This window comes from Ammospiza caudacuta, chromosome 2 (assembly GCF_027887145.1).
Source record: "Ammospiza caudacuta isolate bAmmCau1 chromosome 2, bAmmCau1.pri, whole genome shotgun sequence".
In the NCBI taxonomy this organism is placed as follows: domain Eukaryota; kingdom Metazoa; phylum Chordata; class Aves; order Passeriformes; family Passerellidae; genus Ammospiza; species Ammospiza caudacuta.
This window is the reverse complement of record NC_080594.1, coordinates 97,788,398-97,810,328: the sequence shown is the minus strand read 5'-3', so window position 1 is coordinate 97,810,328 and position 21,931 is coordinate 97,788,398. Positions and strand designations below refer to the sequence as shown.

Sequence of the window (21,931 nt, the reverse complement as noted above, 5' to 3'; positions counted from 1 at the left end):
TTCCAGGTGAAAATACTTTGGGAAAACTCTGTTAAGTGTTGTCTTAGCCCAAACTGAAGAAGATAAGAAACCTGCAGAGAAATGGAGATTTTATTTATTTTTTTTTTTTTTAGTTTTCCTTTTTCAGTGGGAAGAAACAGGAACTTTAAAGTGCTAGGGGTTGAAAGCATGTAGGCTCTTAGGGCTTGACTCAATTTTTTTCTATGTTTAGCTTCTTGAGCATGCAAGTCTGGACTGCTTGTAGAGGACAGAGAGAGCAGCCTTTTGGAGATGACTGCATTGGTATTTTGGCTTTCATGTAATGAAAACTTAGCAAAACAAATCCCTTCCCAAAGTGTGTTTAATCCTGGTTTGGTCCACTTTTAAAGGTGATAGTCAGTATAACTAGACAAAAAAAGACAAGTGTGGTGAAATTTATATACTGTTTTGTTTATTATGAGAGACATAGAGGTGTATACAGCAGAGAAGAGTGATTTTTTGTTAAGATAGGAGCCTGTGTTTACCTTCCAAGGTCTTGTCTGGGCATAAGCTGTTTTTAACCAAATTATTTAGCTCAGTGTAATTCCCCTACTGTTGACACTTAGCAGTGTAGAACATTTTCAGTATTAGCCTGTACTACTCAGGAGTAATTTAACATGTTATGTTTACTTGGGAAAGCATCCTTTAAAATCTGCAGTATTTTAGAGGGTTTTTTAGCAGCTTCAAACTGGTACATAAAATTTTCTGAATACTGTGTGTTAGTGTGCACCTGGGATATTTAGGGTAGAACAATTCTCAAAATTAGACTATTCATGCTTTCCCATAGAAAGACTGTCTTCCAAATGACTGAACAAGTGTTGATTTCTTTGTTTAGAAAATAAAGAAGGGAGAGATATATGATACAACATTTTTTGCTAATAATATTCAGTTTGTCAGCCGCACTGTTTGCACTTCACATTAAAGCACTGGTTCGTTTTCTTGTATAAAATATGGATTTTTTTAACCCTTATTTTTAATATTGGAGTGAATCAAAGATGGTGATCTGTAGAATTTGGTCATGAAAACTTTTCACTTGGCTGCCCTTTTTCTTCTGGCCTGTTTCTTCACTCACATCCCAGCTTGGAGCAGTTGCTGGCTGGTCTGTTGATTGACTGTAACTTTTGTGGAAATGTGTTGTCTTTTTTCTTCAGGGAATCAATTGGTCTGCTTCGACACGTTTCAAATCAGACAAATCGTGTGTGTGTTATTTATTGCTAACTGATGCACATTAAATATAAATGAAGGAAGCATCCTTTTCATGTCACTGAGCTGTATGGTGCAACCTATTTCTGTGTGCTACTGGTGGTGATGGAATGTGAGACTTTCTGCTGGGTTGATCTGGCCAGTGAAACCATTCCCATGGTATCTGATTTTCTAGTCTTGTGATTGTTTGTTTGTTAGGGAGAGTATTTCATAGCCCTTATGCCAGCCCTTATCTTGTCTGTATATCAAGAGACTAATTTTTATGGGAAATCTTTGCTCTTGTTTCTTTCCTGGATATTTGGTTTGAGTATCACCCACAGCTTTCTGTATTGGATATATACCTATATACGTTATGTATGTAAATATGTATATCTATTTAAGTTTACACAAACTCGTAAATTTTAAGTTTTACTATTCTGCAGCTTGATAGAGGAAGAGTGAGAATATGTAATTCTTCTGCTCATTTTCTGTCAGCATATTTGAGCTTCTAAATGGCTCTCACACCAGATATTTGTTTCTGGAAACTATTCAAATACAGTACCTAAAATATGTAGTAGCAGGTTTTTTATTTAATTTTTAAGCTGGTATATTTTTTACTTCCTTAAAGGATTGGTTCTGAGCTAATTTTGCATGAAAGATCATGTACCTATTATTTGTTAATTTGATTCTAATATGCAATTTGTATATTCAGGTGTAATTATTTATATTTTGTGTTTATTGGAGTGCTGGAGAAAGGGAACTCAAAGCAGAAGAGCTATATAATAAAAACAATTATCAGCAGTTGTGACCTGTGACTTAGATTTGTTGATTTTTGTATATAGTCTCGATGTTGTCTAAGGCATATTTTTAAAAGCATTAAATCTAACAATATGGTAAATAATTTTGCCTGGAAAATGCAATTATAGAACCTCTGACATTGTCTAATACAAGAGGAAATCAGGTGAAGGTGCCAAGGTGTGGGATTTTTTTGTTGTGTTTTGTTTTCTGTTTGGTTGGTTTCTTGTTTGTTTGTTTCTTCATTATTTTTCATGATTCTTTCCAGAGAGGTAAGGGCTGATTACCAAAATCCTGTAAAATGACAGTTTGAGTTGGCCATTATGCTGTGGTTTTTATGAGTTTTGGACTTGTTCTTTGCTAAAATGTAACTTCTTACAGAGCATTCTTGGTATTTGTTCAAGTGTTGTTATGTTTCTTTAGGGGAATATGGTGACTCAGAGCAATTTGAAATATTAATAGAAATGACCCTGCCATTATTGTTGAAGGTGCAGGGTGCTCTCTGGATGGAAACAAAATGTCTAGTTAGTACTGCCCTTTATGCCTCTCAGGTATTACTCCAGTCAGTAAATTAAATGCTCTGAAATGCTTTAGGTAGATGTTAAGGGAACTGTCCCTCTACAGACTCTTCCAGAAACAGGCTAAACTGGTATAAGATTTTTACTTTGCTGATGTGCTAATGAGGATGCCCTGTAATAGCTGTATGTATGGCAAATAGAAGGATTTGGAGGGGCTGGTGGCTGACTGTGTTCATATTCAACTTTGGGTGCTATAACAGCAGACTCCTTGTGCCCCCTGCCCCAAAACTGATGACAGACTTGGAGCCTCAGAGCTCTTCCCTGCCACCTTGGACTGGCTTCCTGCAGCTCTTGGGTGCAGGAGATGAAAGCCTGTGCAGTTTCGATTTGCATGGCCTGCCAAAAGTAACTTCAGAGTATACATTGTAAAATTTTTCTTTGTTTTCAGGAAAATTAGTGGGTAACTTGTTGTCTGTCCCCGGAGAACAGTGAGAACAATGGTAGTCAGTCTGTTTCTAAATTGGGATTATTGTCCCCTCTTTCATGAAAATTTTTCAAGTTGCATGTCACTATGTTGAGTTTGTGTCCTGAGGCCATTAAATTCTCCCTGACTTCTGTGACTCTCAAAGGCCTTTAAAAACTTTGGCAGTATGTCTTTATTTAAACCACCCAGCTGTCACACTCTGAAGTGGTGAATTTAGAATTTATGGTGATCAGCAATGGTTTTTTTCCTCCTTTTTTTAGTAATCAACACATTTTAATTCCCATATTTGTAGAAATTGTTCAGTCTTTCATATATTTGGAAATAGTGGAATTTGGGTTATAATAAATGTAAAAAACATTTCTAAAATTTTCCCATTATTGCACCTTAATTAAAATTATTTTGTTTGAAAGCTTTTATACATCTATTGTAGTACTTTTACCTTTTACAGTGAGTAGCTGTGGTTCCTTGGATTTGTTTATGGAAAGTTTTTCTTGGTTAAAGTTGGGTTTGTTTTGTTCTGGTTGGTTTTTTTTTTTTTTTTTTTTTTTTGCTACAAATGCCAGCTGGGAAGAAGCTGTGAGAAAGAGTGTGTCCTACAAGAAAGAACCATTAAAGAACCATTAGAAAGAAAAGCAAAAGTAACTGGGAAGAGAATTGGAAAGAATCTGAAAAAAACCCCTAACAGTTGGTGCAAAATATCTTCAATTACATGAAGATATATTTCTGCTGGGGGGAAAAAAGAGGTTTTGTAATTTTTTTTTCATTTCAGTTTTACACATTCATTCAGGTTTTATACATTCATGAGTTGAAAAATAGATACAAATTGGGGTACATCCAGTCTTGATGCTGTAAAGCTTATGACATCTATCCATTTCAAGTATTTTAGGAAAATAAATTTTAGTCTTTGTTCTAATAAGTGAAGAGTTTCTAGATTTATCTTAACTCCTTTATCTGCAACACCTGACTTACTGTAAAGTAAAAGATGTATTGTGGTGGCAGTGGTGATAGTTTTTTGCTGCCTCGGTTCTTAGGCAGACCTAAATTTTTCAGTGCTCCTAGACTGCTGTTGGTTGAGGGTTAGACAGAGTACAGCCCAGTTTGTTTGATTTGGCACAATTATGTGAAAACAATTTTTTAAAACAATTTTGAACATGAAATACTTAGGATTTTGCTGTCTACAAGGGATGTTTATGATCAGTGAATTCTTGATCTGTCGAGAAGAGCTTGCAATACACAGTAATTGTAGGAAGAGAGGCAACACTGTGAAATGATAAATGAGGAGGACAACTGGTTTTGTGACTATTAATCAGTGTCTCAGCAAGCAGTCTTTTTTTTTCTTTTTTTTTTTTTTTTTTTTTATCCTGACACGTTTGCAGGTAAACCCAGCTATCTTAAGGATAAGTCAGGAGTTGGTTTCATAATTATTAATTTCATAGCTTAGTGTCTACCTGTTTCACATTGCTTTAAGAGTTTCCTGTGAGTGTACCTGGGTGATAAAAGCTTGTAATACAGTTAATTTTATCTTTGAATTGCAATTGAAATGCTTTGGCATAGTATTTAGAGACAGGGTTTACACTTCTGTGTTAAATATTCTTTTAGAATTTTACTGACTTTGTGTGGTTGCTATTTGCATTTTAGAAAAGAGGGTTCTTGGTGAAATGGGGACTTAGCAAAATAAATTAATAATAAGAGAAGGTTAGCAGGCAGTGGAGATGAATGCATATCTGAAGCTATACCTTTGGTACAGAATGTTCAAATTCCTACTAAAAATGATTTTGGAAAAAGAAGGGAGAAGGGGGCTTAATGCTGTTTTGAGACACTTTCATTTTGTTTAGGTGGGCTTGTATTTCCTGGATAATTGCTTCTTTTCAGAGCAAAACCAGTACAACTGAGTGAGAGTGTGGCTAGAAGCACAGTTGGATATTCTAGATGATTGTAAGTGAAGAAACTGATGTCACCAGTTCTAGATTTGATAAGTGAGTCTGAATGTGTAGCTTTTGCTAGGTCATACTGTGAGTGCAGTGTCATCTATTCATGTGGAACTGAGCTGTGGTGCTTTTTTATAGATTTTCTGATATGTTCAAGTTGGGCTCTCCTGAGTGAAATGTGGATGATTTATGTCCTGTAATAAAATATATTGATAAGCTTCTCTCTAATCTTTGTGTGTTTTGTCATTTAAAATATTTCTACAAGGGAGAAAAATCTCCTATTAGCAGTTGGGTATAATACCTATGGCGAGATTCAGAACTCCAGATCCTCCCATGATAGTTGAGATTTCTAGTCTGATTTGCTATCATTTTTGGTAGAAATGTTAGGAGCTGCATTGTTTGAGAACAAACACAATTTTGTTGCTTGGCCTCCTCTGCTTCTCTGAAATGTGAATCTTGATATAGAATTAAACACTGATTATAATAATAGGACAGGAAAAAAAAAGCCACCTAGAAATAAGGCCACTTGAGGGAAGGAGAAAAGCCATACTGTGTTTGATCACTTCACTTTGGAGAGCCTTCCACAGCATAGTTATGTAAGTTTTATAAGCAGACAATTATATTTTTTTTTTGGTGGGAGGGAAAAGGTGGAAACTATTTAATAATTTGCCATAAAGTGCAGTCATCTCTAAGGAGTGTTGTATGTTGTGCACAGACCTCATTTTAAAGACTGAAAGTAAACTTGACTTCAAAGGGCACTATGGTGAAAACAGGTGCTTAGCTGTTTAAGCATTGATTATACTTAGCTTGTGTACTGGCATGTCCTACAAAGGATAACATTTAGGTTTTATGTCAAGAAGTTTGAAATTTTATTAGTCATTGTCGGAGCTTTCCTCTGGTACCTTGTGAGGAGGTGTATTTTAACAGTGCAGTGCAGGTTTCTTCCATTAGCGATGTATGAGGACCTCGTTTGTATGACGCAATCATTTCATCAGTCTCTCTTCTGTCTCCTGAGACTTGTTCCTAGGAAATCTGCAAGCATCTGAAACAAGCTCTAGTGACAGTAAATACCTAATTTGCCTGATAAAGTTTCTTGTTTGGCTATTTCATCTGTCTTCAGGGAAGAAATATGCCTTTTAGCTTTGCTACCAAAAACTTAACATGCTTCACCTTTTGTAAAAAGTGTTAATGGATAATAATATAATCACCATCAGATCACCAGTAGCTTTCAGTTACAATTGATTTAAATATGAGCTGGTGAGCAGGCCCAGATAGATAATTTGTGTTTATTTCTGATCTTAAATTCTGTCCCTGCCTTCTAAGTTTAGCAGCTCTGAGTTTGTGTTCTGTTTCCTTAAATGTAGATTCTGAATTATAAATTATATTGAACTGTTTGTTCTTTAAATTGAAAACAAATATATTTCTGTTGAGCTGTGTGCTGTGTCAGCTATAGTAGTGAGTGACCCTCAGCAATGATGTTTCAATTTTGGAGAAACACAGTCTACCAAGGGCATATCAAGTACTCTTGGTGTGTGAACTATAGCTCATGAATTCAATTAGCTGTAATTGAATCTGTCCTATCAAAGTGGTGTTGGATTTGCTATTCATTACTTCCTTTACTACTGGCTGTGGTCTTGTTTTAAGTGTATCAGATGAGGTGCAGCTAATTCTGAGGTTGTTTGGGGTGAGAGAATTGTAGAGTAGAAGTAAGAAGCAACTATGGCAGTAAACAACAGAATAAATTAACCTCAGTTTTGATAAATGGGTGCATGTGTATATGTCTGTTGCTTACCTGAGAAATTCCATGTATGATGAAGACATGCCTAGGATGAAGAGTGAAATAGCAGAGTCAAATAACAGAAAATATGAAAGGAAATGTTGATTCTTAGGGTAGAAGTGGCCTTGGTTTTATTTTCAAGATTTGAGTAGTCATAAAATCAGAGAATGCTTTGAAATGATTGAAGGGGACCTTAAAGACCATCTAGTTCCAACCTGTCATCTCTGGGCAGCTTTCTTCACTAGGTTGCTGAAAGCCCCATCCAAGCTGGTGTCAAACACTTCCAGAGATGAGGCGTTCCGAACTTCCCTGGGCAGCCTGGGTAATCCAACCCAACGTCTGGCCTAAACCTACCCTCTTTCAGTTTGAAGCCGTTGCCCCTGTTCTGTCACTATCTGCCCATATAAAAAGTAGCATTTTATTTTGGTTTTTTAAGCCCTCTTTAACTGCCAAAAAGCCTCAGTAAGATCTCCCCTGATCCTTGCTTTCTCCAGGCTGAGCAACCCAGCTCTCTCAGCCTGTCATTACAAGAGAGGAGCTGCAGCCCTCTCATGACCTTTGTGTCCCTCCTTTGGCCCTGCTCTAACAGGTCTGTGTCTCTTGTGCTGAGAGCCCCAGAGCTGGGTACTCAAGTGGGCTCTTAGAGGGGCAGGATCCCCTCCCTGGACCTGCTCACCCACACTGCTTGTGATGCAGCCCAGGATGTGGTTGACCTTCTGGGCTGCAAGCATGCATTTCTTGTTAATAATTTCAAATCTGATAAATTCTTGTTTAATCACATATATTTACTCTTTAAATATATTTGTTCAGGGCAGCTAGTCATTGCAAATGAGCTTTATTCTGTAATCTTGTATGTCAATCTTCCTTTTGTGTGGAAAATAAGGTATTGTGTAGCGAGTTCACTTCTAGCCTCGCCTCTTTGTGGCATGTTACATCTTTCCACCTGTCTCTTCAGATGTATGAAATTTGCAAAGTTTTTTTAAAAACTGCTGCAAACAATTTTTTTAAAAATAAATATTGGACCTCACATGATGTTATGCTTAAAGAAAAACAAAAGGAAAGATTGTACAGAAACAGTGTCCAGCACAGAAATGCTATCCGGTTACTGGCCAAAATATCTTTCCTTACTGTTGCAAAATGAATGATACTGTTACAATATATGCCATGGCCTCTGAAACTTACTCTAATATTGACTTGATTTCTTTTTTCTTGTGGAGTTGCTTTCTTAAGAGTAGTTTGGAAAATCAGGGTTGTTTTGTGAAAGGAATTTACTTGTAGCGTGTTTTGGTGTACTTTCTCATAAATTCCCAAATGTTCTCATTTAAATAATGGTCCATTTAAATAATGTCAGTTATGTACAGTGTTCTATTTAAAGTCTTATTTATTGATTTGGATGGGTTCCTTGTGCATGGTATTGATAGGTGTAATAACAGAGAGAGATTGGATCCCAGTTTTGAAACAAGAAGGAATGGAAAGTGTGTGCATAAAACTTGGGGGAAGGTGAAACTGGGAGATTGGTGGAGTGGCTTTTCTTTCCTCTTAAGGAACTGCACAGTAAAAATAGAAAAAACTACTACATCCATTCTGTGTTTCAGTCACATAGTTGGCTTATATGAAGTTAGAACAGAATTTAAGTTTAGCCTTACTTTTCTGCATTGTAAAGAAAAAACAGTGGCTGGTCCATACAGTCCTGAATAGTATGAAAAATTCAGACCATAGTCCTTTTCTGATAGGGTATTTAAATGTTAAATTGGCATTGGCATGTCTTCAGTAACATTAGGTATTAATACAAGTGATATTTTCAGTCTTTATTCCATTAGTAATGTAATTCTTGGACACTATCAAGATTTTTCCCAATATGTTTAATTGACATTTGAGAATGCAATTTGGAGACTGGGATTTTGAAACTTAATATTTGTGTTAGGGCTTTTGTTCCAGTTCCATATCAAATACAACTTTATTTGGATATTCTAGACTTATTTCCTCTTTCTTGGATAATAGCTCTTTATGTGGAGAATATGGTGATATTCATTCTAGTGCCAAACAATGGTGATTTCATCACCTTATCTTGTACAGAGTTACACTAATTTTGTAAGGTATACTATGTGAGAATTTGGAAAGGTAATGGAACACATGAAGTAAATTCTAGATACCTAAGGCATTGTTATTCTTTAGTCTCTTAGGAATATCAATTGATACTGCCTTCTGAATATAAACAAAGCCTTCCCTTTGAGGAATGTTTTGTTCCACTCATGGGTTCTCAGTGTATTAACATTTAACCAAATAAAAGTATATTTGCAATACTTCTTCCAGATTGAGATAGTGTTTTAGGACAAAATTCTTGTGGGCTTGTAGTTTTTTTGTATAATCTCATTTACAGAAGATAGAATGCAGGGTTGTAGTTGCACTGCAGCAATTATTTGGGTCTTTTGGAAAGGCTTTCCTTTTGCTGTGGTTACAGTGCTGAGTCATTTGTGCATATAATAATGAAATCTCTAGTACTCACTACAATCCATTTAAAACAAAGATCTAACAAAATAGATTTTTTAGAAATGGTCATAGTTAAATCAGAAATATTTTTCTCTGTCAGTATAATAGCTCAAGTTTGAGAGTAGTGTTTTAAATACCTTCTAAGACTATTGTGCTATATAAACTTGAATAACATATGTAACATTACAGACTACAGAGATAAATTCAAGCTTGCAAATCGGATGTGGTTTGAACCATGATTATTTGTATACAAGGTATCCTTTCCTGTGTGCAATGTTAAACTATATAAATATTTTGGAAAAAAATGCCAGGTGAATGAACTGACATTGTGAATACCACATTTGTGACACTGGGTCAGTAAGTTAGGTAATAGTACTGAAGATTATAAGGAAGTATAGGTATCATTTTGTAGGCACACAGTTTGTGGTAATTTGGGGTGGGGCTGCAGGTGAGCCTCATCCCCAATGGGCTACAGCTGTGAAAAGCAGGTGAGCAGCACTGACAGCAATGAGCCTTGCAAACATTGGAAGCAAAGAGACATGAAGGGCCCAGGTGCACTGACCAGTCATGGAAGGGAACAGAGGGCACACAGGTGCAATGCATGAATATGAGGGGTATAAAAGGTTGGGCTGAAGAACAAGAAGGGCAGGTTCCTGAAGTCTTCTGTAGTGGTGTGGTGTTACTTTGTATGGGTTGGAGCCTTCTGAAATTCTGTGGTGGTGCTCTGTGGCCCTCTCAACTGCGACCTGTGCTGTACATTGTGATATCATTTGGTGCAGATTTCATGACATGGAGCCTGAAGAATTCATTGAGTTGTCAGCAATTCTTTTTCAAGTCTTGCAAATTTGCATACTTCCTTACACAGATTAGCATATTCTGTTTAAGTAGTTTCTGTGCCATAAGTGTCATGCACTTATCAGGCCATGTAACTTTGAGGTGGTCTCTTCTGTCTGAATGTAGACTTATGCATTGTAAACAACTAACAAACCTATGTGTGTCGAGTCAGCAGGGGGAAATAGGTACTTCTGTGTTCATAAACTGAGTGTGTAAAACCAATCTATTGAATACAGAAGTGCCTTTTTCCTCTTCTGTTAAATTGCAGGGAATTCCACTTGGCTGGTCCAAAGTTAAGCTGTGTAATAAGTGAAGACATTCCAGCTCTGAGTGCAGAGACTGTTGATTCTTTGCCTAAAAGATGGGAGAAAATGTGTCTCTCACCTTTTGTTTGGGTTGCATATATATGCAATAACAGCTTGCATACTCATAGCCTGCAACTTTGCAACTTTAATTTTTTTTGTATTGTGCAAAGAGTTTTTATAAGTTTCTACCATAAATTGGAACAGGCCCGGAATAATGGTATTTCTTTCAAAACATATGCTTACTGTGTATTTTAATGTGCAACCATGAAGAATATGGTATGAGTTACATGGTGCTTTGTGGTAATCTGTCTTTGAAAGTGGAAGTTTTACTCCAGTTTTCAAAAATACCAGTCCTAAGGTTTTAAGATATAATATGAAGACTGAGCTTTCTGATTAATTGAGGTCTTTAACTACTACTCAATGGTCAGGCTTTGTCTTCTGTGGGAATGTCCAGAGGTTTTGTTTGTTTTGTTTTTGCTTATCCTGAATTAGCTCTACATCAGTTTTAAATTTAAAAATGAAAGTGAAAAGTTTGATTGGAAAAAAGTATTGAAAAATAGTTGTTGACCACGGCTGAACTTTGATTTCATTTTGCTTTCTTAATATTACTGTATCAGGTTTTCAACCTGGCCTTTCCAGCTTTCTCAATTGTGTCTGTATGTTTCTGGATTAGGGCCTTCTGTGTGGTAACACAGATAATAGCAGGGGATAGGAATCCTGGAACACTATTCTATTAGTTGTCTGTTTACTCATTTCCTGAAACACACGAGAGAAATAAAATGTCCTGAGTGCAGGACTTTAGGTCTTAAATGCCTTACTTGTCTTCAAGCAGAAGCTCTTCAACCTAATTCCAGTCTTGTACTTTACAATCATTGTAGGACATGCTAAGTAATAAATAGACAATCTGTTTGAAAAGTGTTTAAAAATACAGTTTTTGTGCACTGTGTGGAATCCCTCCTCTTGATTTGTATCTGGTTTAGCGCTGCTTTTGGTGAAGATGGAAGTGAAATGTAATTGAAAGGAATGTATTCTAAGAGGAACTAGTCCCTCAAAAGCTTCTGTCCAGCACTGGTGAAGGAGGAAATCGGTCAAGTACAAACAATGTGGCTTTTATTACCTTGGGTCAGCAATAATAAACCTTTGTACTTCACAAGACTCTATTGTTTGCTTTTTAAAAGGACACTATCAAGGGTATTAAGCTCATGCTTTCTTTGCATTAACATGGGACTGACTTGCCGCAAGTAACTGTTTAGGAAAAGCTGAGTTTCAGGACAAACCAAAAGACGATGATTGTGTAAAAATCATACAAGTAGGTAGATACAAATATTTCTGGGTTGAAAAGAAAGGTTTTAATCATATACCAAATACCCCTATTTAGACTTACCAAGTTCAGAGGGAGTTGCTAAAGTTTCTATCTGTGCTCTTGCATGGATTTGATTTTTATCAGACTCTATGTAACATGAACTTCTTTGGAACAAAATGCTTCTAAATCCTGTATGGATTATTACATTAGTTAATATTGGTTAACATTACATTGTTACATTTGCTTCTTAGTCATCAAAATTTTATTTTTTATTTATTTTTCTGGGATGTAAATGTGAGTTTTGAGCCGTGTTTTGTACTTGTTTGGCTGGCCACTTTTATTTTAAGGTTTTCTTTTTTCTTTGGGGGTAATTGTAAGCTTACAGTGGTGATGTGTATAATTCTTTGGTGGTCATATATGCAACCTCATAAGTTCAGCTGTTGCATCTGAGAGAGCAAAATATGTTGGAACAATATTTCAAGTACCTGAACAGTTGTGTATCTCCTCCAGAGGTTCTGTTTTAAATTTAGAAGACCTTATTGGCTGCTTCTTTTAGTTAAAGTACCTGAAAAGGATTTTATTCTGCTGAAACTTGTTATTGCTATGACATGGCAATTTATTCAGGTTTGGATGTTTTATTTTGTTTTGCAGATTTTAATTTTTTTTTTGTTCAAAACAAACTAAATTTCTTTATGCTGAATTTTGAGTAAACCAGCTAAAACAGTTCTGTAAACACTTCCTGTCACCAGGGAAATTGAAGATGAAGGTAGAACTGCTGATAAATTATGAGAGAGAGCTTTACTCTCCTTGTGGGTAAAAATTTGATTATGAGGATAAAACTTAGAAACTGAGCTTTTTTTATTTTTTTTTTTTCCAATATGAGCTGTCCCTGTTCAGTTTTTTTTTTTTTTTTCTTACTTACCTTTTTTGGAAGGGGAAAAATACTGGGAAACACTTCTCATTAACTGAACAGAACACATGTAAAATGGTGTGTTAATTATTTGCTTGAATTGATTCTTTATGTACTACAGAGGTAAACTGCAAGTTATTCATCCTTGCAGAAAATGAGAAGCCTTTTGGCTTAGACTGGTTCTGGGACATCCAGTTCAAAATACTGGGTGTACTTCTAATCCCAGCTCAAGAAGCCAGAGCTGTGTATCACAACTCACATCTGTTCACAGACACAAAATCAAAGAGGATCTGAAGAAAGATCAGGATTCATTACTTTGAATTGTATTGGAAAATGTATCTGTCATAACATTTTTTATTACTTCTATTAAACAATCAAGACAAATCTTGTAGACTAATATTTGGGGTTTTATGATACCTGGTGTTGTTCTTCACTCCTCTTGTTGATTTTCCTTCTTTGCTGGAGTCTGGGTTATTTTGTATCTAATTTTGTTTGTGGTAACTGGAAGTGTAACACACTTGAATTAAGTGGAGTAACTTTAGTGCTAAATGTCTGTTTGTGTTAGTTTTCATTTTAAGGAAACTGTTTCATAGTGGGTTTAAACACTTAAAGATAATTAACACCACTGGAAAAGATTCACTTTGAACACATTTGTTTAGCCAGAGTCCTGAATTACTCAAAACTTGATGGGAATTTTAAGCATCAGTCAATGTACAGGAGGCTAGGTGTGGGATTTGCCTGCCTGGCTTTTGTTGTTTGAGAAATTATTTGGAAAAAAACCAATAGGTTAAAAATTCTTCCCTTTAATATTTACATTCCGAGAAGTAGTTCATATGCTTGTTTTAACCTCTCCCTACCTGAAAGAATCAATTCTATGAATAGGATTTGAATGCTACAACTTTTTAAAATCCAGAAAAGATCTTTTCTTCTTGTATAATTTCCGATTTACAGATTTTTCTCCAGCCATTAAAATGTGACACTTTTTGATAATGCTTTAATTACCTGAAATTCTCATCAGATGGAAGAGAGAATATAATGATTCTCTGAGTATCAGTGTTTGGCTTGGCAAGTGTTACTAGCTAGACAGGTGCATGATTCTTAGCTTAAATATACTTGTCTTTTAAAACATGGTAGAGCAAGTTTTTAAAAATTATATTAATACAGATTGATATGCTTCACTTCTAGCAAGTGTTTGGTATAATTTAAAATAAGCTGTTTGAATATGCCTCCTTTATTTAGTTGAGGAAATAGTATAAAACTTATTTTCTAGATGAAAAAGGATTTCATCATTAAAGGTTTCTATTTCAGCAGTTTTTATAAAAAACCCAGTTTTGAAGTTGTGATCTATCTGTACTTCAAGTGTAATATTTAAATAGGTTAAAGTAGGAGAAATAATGATTTTGCAATGTCCTAGTTTCACTATGAAAGAAAAGCTTTATCATCCACTCACGTGTTCATCTTCTTTTTATCAATGTTCTTTTTTCTTGGTCATTGTCATGAATTGCAGGTTTTGGAAGACTATAGAAAGAGCTGTAAAAATACCATTGAAGAACCAAGTAGGGAAATACTAATTTTATTAGAATTGTTCTGAAGATTGTGGATATTAAAAGTTTTGAGAAGGGAAATGCATTTAGAATCAGTGTTCTAAAAGCTGCTTAGAAATTGAGGGGATTTATGGCTATCATAATCAGCACTCTGGTTACTTTCTGGTTTCATTGGTCCCTAGTATTTCAAAATAAATTAGAAAAGAAAGAATGAAGAGACTGAAGAAACTTTCAAGAATTCTGAGTGTTTTGCTTAAGGGCAGGGCACCCTGATGTTTACAGTATTTTTGTAGAGAGACAATAATTTGTGAATAAAAAAAATCAAAAACCTGACATTATAGAGGAACTTGCATCATTGATGTTCAGTTGATTGGCACTTTCTGGAAATCAGAAATGTCTCTGAACTATGTGGAAAAACAGGAAACTTGACTGATGGGTGTTAATTAGCTTGGTGATTCCCATGTCCTTAGTTCTTAAGGATTGTAGTTCAGTCGGATTTAAATGAGTGGGTAAACAACAAGAGTTGTTGACACAACTTCTTGGTATTCTCTGGCATACTTGTGTGAATCTTGCATGAAACTGAAAAGAGACTAAGCTGAATTCCAGGCAGTTAAATGTAGTTTTAGTGGTGTGTTGTTACAGTATACCAAGTAAGAAAGAACCTAAAAATTGCCAGGGCTTTGGGATCTTTGGAAATTTTTTGCAGCATCCCCTTTGAGTCAGAAGCTAGGCTGTACTTTGAACATGCATTGCTATTTTCTTTTTAAGTTCAACTGAGGTGGGGTAAAGAATTAATGATACTGAGCTTTCAATTGATTTGATAACAGGTATGGCTATCATGCAAAACAAAAGAGAAAACCAGTGGTATGCCAGTGCCAATAAAATTTGTGGAACAGGTAATCCAATGATCTTGCCTGGAATGTGATGGGCATAGTTCTTGCTGTGCACTCTCTCACGTTATTGCTAAATAGAAAGTCATTTTCTTTCTTGAAGGGGTGCTTGGTGGAAATGGAATCACAGCACAACAAATGAATGAGAAGCATCAAAGCAAGCTCATCTGGCAGGGCTGCCCATGGTGAACATACACATGCATCTCTGTTTTCTGTGCTGTTAAGGTCTTAATCAGACTCTTTCTGATTTCAGTGTGTTGAAGGATACAAAAACTTTACAAAAATTGTGATCAGATATTTCTTTTGTTGATTCAGCAGTATGAGATGCCCAGTTCTAGGCAAAAAAAAGGCATCCTATAAAACCTCCTCTAACTTGTTATTTCTCTGATTTTCACTGTTTTTCAATGTTAAATCTGAACCCTCTAAAGTAATAAAGATCTATAAAAGCAGTGATCTAAGATTTACAGTGAACAATCCACAGCTGGCTTGCAGAACAGTGAAGACACTGTATTTGGCATTTTCAGTGACATTGGGTAATGGGTTGACACATGAATGAAAATCTAAACTTCACTACTTTGATGTCCAAAATCATCATGGTCCTCATTTTGAGTTGTCCTATTCATTTGCCAGCCACATCTTTTGTTGTAGAAGCCCACAGTTGCCTGTGCCTTGTGGTTTCCCTAAATCATTCTCCCAAGTGTTAATCTTCTGATTACCAGTCTGTTTGGGCAGGCTGGTTTTCCTTTGCTGTGCCACTTTTCCACTTTTTTGTCAAGAGCTGACAACCCCCATTTCCTAGTCTAGTCTGTTGAAGTTAAATCACAAAATAAGACAGTGATTAAATGGCAGACAATATTTGATATTTAGTATTTAGTTTGCAATCTGATACATATCACTTAATGTCTGATATTTAACAGAATAAAGTCTGTTGTGTTGTGACTATTAGTAAAGACTAATGTGTCATGTTGCGGTGTGCTGTAATGTCCCATGTTAGACTTCCAGGTCACCTCCCAGGTGTGCCTATACCTTTTCCCCCTAGTTTTGTTTAAAAAGAAGAGGACTGTGTTTGTGGTGCAGAATGCTTGCCAAACCATGGTTGGTAAATCGGTTCTTCTTTACAGGAGGGTCAGTGTTTTCCACAGAGGCTTCCAGGTCATCCATTGGAGCACTGAGGGCTTCCAAATGGTAGACCTCAGGAGGGGGGGATGAGCTTGAAATTAACTTGAGAACCATGTGTTTGATTAGTGAAAAAACAATGCTAAAAACTACAATAACTATAACTAAAATAAACAGCACTAAAACCACAGTTTTCAGAATAGATCCCAACCAGCCCGAGAGTCCCCAGCCTTTGAACAGTCCATTCAGCCAGTTGTCAGTATCTCTGTTGATGTCCGAGAGCCTTTGTCAAGGTAGTCCATATGTGGTTTGGGCTGAGGGACTATGCAGGAGATCGCAGGTGGGATGATCACGAGTAGGACGAGAAGCAGGCTCAGTCTCAGGGTGTCTCGAGGCTACACACGAACCGTGGGATCTAAACTGGTACAAGAACTTGAGACAAACATATATTACAAACTATTCCAGATAGGAGGCTTAAATGGAATTTCCTCCAGAGAACGCGTACGGCATTTTCTTCTCCAGGCAGCATGAGCAACCTGGGGTGCTTCTTGTAGATTTCTGAGACCTTGGGAACATAGGGCTTTACCCATTTGGAAGGAACCCACCTTAAACCAGAGGGGGTGGACACACAGGCGTATCCATGTCCCCAAGTAACCAATTTGTAAGGTCCCACCATTTTCCAAGTCTCAGGGTCCTTTACTAAAACTGGAGGTTTTTCTTTCATCAACCTATGACTGCTCCCCCCAAAGTGGCATAGGATGGGTGGGTTCAGGCTGTCAAAAGAACAATTCAGAAAATTGATTGTGAATAGCGCCTTGGATAACCGGATGTGGGGAGGTTCTACCTTCAGAACCTGTTGTTGCTGGTCCAGGACCCTTTTAATAGCACGGTGAGTTCTTTCTACAATGGCTTGACCTGTAGTGGAGTAGGGGATGCCAGTTTTGTGCTCTACTCCCCATTGCTGCAGGAAGCTCCCAAATTCCTTGGATTTATAAGCAGGCCCATTATCAGTTTTCAGCTCCTTGGGGATACCCATGAAAGAAAAAGCCTATAAGAGGTGCTTAATAGCATTGATAGATGATTCTCCTGTGTGAGCAGAAGCATAGACCGCTCCAGAAAAGGTATCTACACTAACGTGAACATATTTCTGCCGTCCAAAAGACTGTATGTGTGTTACGTCTGTTTGCCACAGTTCACAACTGTTCAGTCCCCTTGGGTTTGCTCCCGTACTCACTGTAGGGAGTGCATGTTGTTGGCAATTTGGGCATGTGGCCACAATCGCTTTGGCCTGTTCTTGAGTGATGTTAAACTGACGAACCAGGCCAGGTGCATTTTGGTGGAAAAGCTGGTGGCTGATTTTTGCCTGTTCAAAAACATTTGGGAGAGTGGCCATCACTGCAGGTGCAGCAAGAGCATCTGCCCTTCTGTTGCCTTCAGCGATAAACCCTGGCAAGTCAATGTGTGACCTGACATGCATCACATAAAAAGGTTGCTCTCGGTGAGTGACTAACTTTACCAGTTTTGAGAGCAATTCGAAAAGTGCGATGTTAGACACTTCTTGCAGTATTGCTTGATCTGCCCTGAATACTACTCCTGCCACGTATGCAGAGTCTGTAATCAGATGAAATGGTTCTGAGAACCTTTCAAAGGCCCTAACAACCGCAGCCAATTCAGCAACCTGAGGTGAACCTTCCACCTCAGCAATGTCTGTCTCCCACTGCTGGGTTTGAGCATCCTTCCAAGTCATAACGGACTTGTGGGACCTCCCGGATGCATCTGTAAAGACAGTCAGAGCCTTTTGTAAAGGTCTCCTACTTAGAGCACTTCTCAATTTTAAAGTAAATTGAACATCTTGTTCGAACAATTTGTGAGCGGGCCGCGCTACCGAAATTTGTCCTGAGTAGGAATCCAGAGCAAACTGCAACACTTCATTTTCTTGAAACAATTGTGTCATAGTAGGAAATGTTTCTTCTAACTGTAAATAAAAGTGAATGCATCTGATGATTTTTGTAGGCATCTGTTGAAGTCAGGGCCAACCCTTCTGGGACTCAGAAAGCAGCCCCCAGGGTCACAGAGCTCACATGACCTAGTTTATTCCTCATTAAAACAGATGGTATCTATCTGAGCAAGGCAAACTTGGTTTTAAGAAAGAGCTGGGGATTAAAACAGCTGGGTCTGATTAATGGGAGCAAGTAAAGAGGCAATCTAAGCATTAAATTAGTCATCTACATCAATAGCAAAATAGTCACTTCATGACTACTCACTAAATTGTTTTAGCGGATCAAAAGTTGTAGAATTGTTTTACCTAGCATCAAAAGTATCTGAAATTGCATCAGAAATGTTCCCACATTCTTTATTCTTTTCTGCCAGGCTTCAAAGAGAACAAAATGGAAACTGGCCATGGTGTTTTTGAATGGTATTAGCGAATCCAGCTTGTTTTGTAAGACTGAAAATACCCTACTTGTCTTTGATACATAGCCCAAGTTGGTCCTCTGCAGATTTTGGCCTCATCTCTTTGTGTTTAACATGAGAAGGTTACCTAGTGGAGAAGATTGCAGGTATTCCTTCAAGCTCTGCAAACACATAAAATTTGCAATGGGATCCAAGAATTTTGTTTCTGTTGTAAACAGATTATACTGGATTAGTGTTTAGCATTTTGCATATTTTATTCTGTTTGCCCATTTAGTCCTGAAAATCCTGAATTTTGTTGCTAACAGCACAGGCACCATTCTTGCTGTTGTTACTGGTGGCCAGAGACCTTCACTTACCATATGCCTTAGCAGGGAGAAGGGGCCTGTGCAAATAAACTGCAACTCTGCCTTCAGACTTGGTAAGAACAGCTGTTTTCTTGTGGTATGATCTTATCATGTAGGTGCTTTGTTTTGCTCTGAAACTCTGGTAACATGCACTAAATTAAACAGACAGATAGGGGTATATGTGTAGGAAGTGTATGAAGCATTGCTCTTCCTTCAGCAGGATAGTATTAGGTAGATCCCAGGGCTAATCCAGAATGGTACCATGTCCCTCGAGTTCTCTTGGTTTGAACTAAATATGAAATAAACATGAGTAGACTAAAGTGCAAATCTGTGAACACTGCTTCCCTTAATTCTTACAGACAAGTGTAGAATATTTCCATTTTAAGGTAAATATAAGGAATATTTACTTATCTGTCACAAGAGGTCAACTTCATTTGGTTCACACAGATGAACTCTGAGGTGATCAGGGGAAAATGTTGAACAGTTCTTTCATAGGGATTAACAGAAATTGTTCCATGATTTAGGTGTCTTCTCACCTGGAGTGGGGCTTTGATGGAAGACTAATAACACTGCCTTTTTGCTGCCAAAAATCTTCCCTCAAATTTATGGAACTGGGCCTTTGTCTTGCTCAGTGCCACTTACTGCTTCAGGTTTTTAGTTTTCTTTTTATGAATCTGAGGGGCAGAATTTCCATCTACTCACAACACAACAACCTGTTCTTATAGAACAGATATACTTGCCTATGCTAAACAACCACAATAACATCTTGTTGCAGCCTCCTACCTTCCCTATCAATTGCAAGAAGGAACACCTAAAGAATGTTAGCAGAAATGGCTAAAAAGTATGAGCAGGTTTGAAGTGAGATTTTTAATTGCAGTAATTTATGCAAATTTTACCTGGTTATTTGAAGACTGGCTAAGCATAAAACAAAACAAGAAAAAAGCATAGCAATTAGTCTCATGGAAGAGTGGTGAGTGTGTGGGTACTGCCAGCTAATGCAGGCTTAATGGATTTTCTGAGAAGACTTGATGGGGAGAAAATGCATATTTTGAGAAGACATGTCTCAAAACAAGTGTTAGATGGCTTCTCGGTCTGTATGGTCTTGATTTTCATAGTTGCTGGCAAGTGTGCTCAAGATGTTTAAAATAGCCTGCCTGGGATCAGTTCAGCAATAAAACTGGTTAGGGAGGTTCTGTGTTCTCACCTGTCTGTGTGGTCGTCTGGTTTTCCCAGAGGCTTTGTAGATTAGGCCTTGCCACTATTCTGGAATAGCCTGCCAGGCTTTGCTGTTCCTGGCAGAGGTGTTTTTACAGAGAAAGTGTTTCCAAAGTCAGAACTATTGCTAAGTAGAACTATTACTAACTCTGACAGGTTCTTCTCTGAAATTAGGTGGAACTTGGGATTTCTGTTATTATTGTTGTTATTTTTGACCAGTGGTTTGTAAAGAGAAATTATTAGCATAAGGAAAAGTAAAGCATTCTAAAATAAAAATTTCTTAAACAAGTAGAACAAGTCCTCAAGCATGTAATCACTAGAGATCTAGGAACAATTAGATATGTGTTCACTTTTGACTTTCATGTTGGATATGTCTGTGGAAGCACTTTGTTTGTACAAGTATCAAAATGCATGTAAAACCACATTTGCTTATGGGGGGTTAGTATTGTTAATTTCCCTGAGTCCACATTTGGAAGTCTCAAAAATCAAAGATGGTTTCTAGTTTTAGTGTGCCATATGACTATCATTATTTTTCACAATGTTTTTACTCAGAATTTAAATTTCAGCTCCTAATTCAGAAATAACTGAGTTAATTTTCTTTTTTTTTTTTTTGTCTGTAATGATATGCAGTGTAAATGTAAGTAATCCGTATTTCAAGTAGTTTGAACAGATGTGTCTGTTTGGAAACTTTTGGGCCATTTTTGGTGTTTGTTGGGTTTATGTTATTTGTTTGGGATTTTTTTACTGCAGAAGCCTGTCCCTGAGCAAATAAAGTTGTTTGCAGATACAGTCATGTAATATGAGTACATTGTTAAAGGATTTCATTGCATGATAAATTTTCCAGGGTAACCTGATGGTTTACTTTGCTATAAAAGCAGGCTTTTTCTGAGATGTAGTTTTCATGGTTAAAGAACTGTAATTCAGGACAGGTGGGAATGTAAAACTTCTTTGATAGAATCTTTTGTGCTTGGACAATGGTAATGCTTGATGTGTTTGTGTAGTGAGAACTTTTATCTTGAAAACTGGCTTTGAAATCTGTATTGGTAGTGGAGCTGCAAATTCCATAAAACTGGATTGCTGGAGTTAGTAGTTTTTAGTGGTTTTTAGTAAATGCTGTCTTAAACAACATTTTAAGTGATTGGAAAGAAAAACTGTTAAATAACAAAATATTTTAGCTGAGAATCCACATACAGAAAACAAATACTTCAAGCATAAATTGAAGCTAGCAGAGGCGAAAATTCCCTTATTTTTTCTCATCTCCCCAGTAATGCAATTTTAGAAGTTCATTTGTTGGTTTCTTGCTCCTACCTATCTCTCAAAAATGTATTTCCTTTCACGTACGCACTCCTTTCCCTGTACCTATTGCACATCTTAGGAAATTGTCTTTACTATAAATTGGTCATAACTGATCAACACAATCTGAAATCAAGTAACAAACCAGTTAATAATACTGCAGCAGGTCTGTGTGCTGCCTTTCCAAGGGTGTGTGCAAGTAAGGGGATGATAGTGAGCTGAAGTATTAAGCTTTTGACTTTTCTGGAGAGAGGGACCTTTCACAAGTTAGGTGCTTGGTTTTAATGCCAGGTGTCCTTTATAGTGGTACATATTGCTGTCTGAGAATGGGATTCAAAAGATCAGGTGCACTGTTGTAATGGAACCTTTGTGTCATTGTTTAATGAGCAGAAAAACAGTAAGCAATCACCTAATGAGCTGAAATTTGTGTTGGTCTTCAAATGTGTAAAACTGCTGCGCAACAAATAGCAGTCTGGCTAAATGTGCCAGTTTTAACTTTGATTTCAAACTAAGAGATACTCAGTTCAGTTATATGATTGTCTTGAGTGCAATGCACTTAAAAGGAACTTTAAT

General features: G+C 37.0%; 1 protein-coding gene across 1 annotated transcript in view; it reads left to right on the top strand.

The window, feature by feature from the left end:
- Positions 1–21,931, top strand: part of PRKX (protein kinase cAMP-dependent X-linked catalytic subunit) — a 57,795-nt gene that overhangs the window by 5,763 nt on the left and 30,101 nt on the right. The window lies entirely within an intron of this gene.